The 1,252-nt window shown below is 34.7% G+C and overlaps 1 long non-coding RNA gene across 1 annotated transcript; it reads right to left on the reverse strand.

Moving 5' to 3' along the window:
• Nucleotides 1–227: 227 nt before the first annotated feature.
• Nucleotides 228–1,015, reverse strand: LOC140877355 (uncharacterized). Its single transcript, XR_012149270.1, has 4 exons — nucleotides 946–1,015; nucleotides 747–805; nucleotides 488–542; nucleotides 228–387 (listed from the first exon to the last, which is right to left on the reverse strand). It is a non-coding gene; the product is annotated as an uncharacterized lncRNA (long non-coding RNA).
• Nucleotides 1,016–1,252: the final 237 nt, after the last annotated feature.

Consider the following 1,252-nt stretch of genomic DNA (forward strand, 5'->3'; position numbering starts at 1 on the left):
TCTGAAATCCATTTGATATTTTTAGCGTCATACAATATAGCAATACCAAAAGAATAGTGTGATTGAAAATCGAGATCCATACAAATGTTATTATTAAAATATCATATATAAACGTTAAAATCTGCTCAATTACTTTAAATGCTTGATAATTGAGATAGAAGATGTTACTATGCTAAAAATTAGTCAACTGCCAACAGATCTTTACAGAAACCGTAGTTCAACTGCAACCCATTCCTCTCTACGTAAGAGGGAGACATATACACAAAAAGCTACATCGCATGGCAATAGCAAACAAAGCTATCAAGATTTCCCAGACCAAAATCACCCTCACGGGATATGTAAACTAGGTGAGGAGTCTTCTCCTTTTCTGAGGTCTACCGTCTTTCCCTGTCAAGATATCATCATAAAGTCATATCATCATATGGATAAGATGCACATGCTATGACTATACTCACAACTTCGAAAAATTGTTTTCACATCTGCATACCATTGACGGAATGTTCCAGGACAATTTCATCCAGGATTCCAGTGATGCTGCCTTCCTGAATTTTTTTTTCCATGCATCACATTCAAAACACAGCTTTTAAAGAATAAGAAACATTGTTCAACACCAATTTATCCTATCTTAAAACATTTACAGGTGGAAACCCCAAAACTAAAAAAAAAAAAAAGAAAAGAAAAGGTATTTAAGTATGAAAACTGTAAAGAATTTTAAGAGAGAATTTGATCCTAAAGTAATGGCATACCGCATCATAAAGTGCCCTCTCGTTGCACCAAAATTTCAAGGTAGGCACCAGCAATCTTCCTGAAATTATTTGATCAATAATACAGTCAATGCTTTTATATGCATCCAATAAGCCAATTAGTTTGAATTCGATTTCTAAAGTTAACTGCACAATCGCACCAAACGGATGTGATGAATTGTAAGATTCAGCAGATACACACCTGATCTAGAACGGCTAAAACTCAAAGATTTTGATGAACCACTAAGAACTCCATCACATCTTCCAAGAGTTTCCTAAACCGTGTCAGAGAAAAATGACTAATGTAGCAAAATACATTAAAATACATTTGTGAAAGCACAATGACAAGCAAATACAATAGTTAATGTTGAATCCGACATTTTGGTGATAACAAACAACAACTCATTGTATAGGAATGTGCTGCCAATCTTTTGTATTTCAGGAATCTACTACAACTCCTACCGCAACCGTCTAAACCCTTCAAGTTATCTACCGGAAGCTTGTCAACC

Source organism: Henckelia pumila, chromosome 2 (assembly GCF_033568475.1).
Source record: "Henckelia pumila isolate YLH828 chromosome 2, ASM3356847v2, whole genome shotgun sequence".
NCBI lineage: Eukaryota > Viridiplantae > Streptophyta > Magnoliopsida > Lamiales > Gesneriaceae > Henckelia > Henckelia pumila.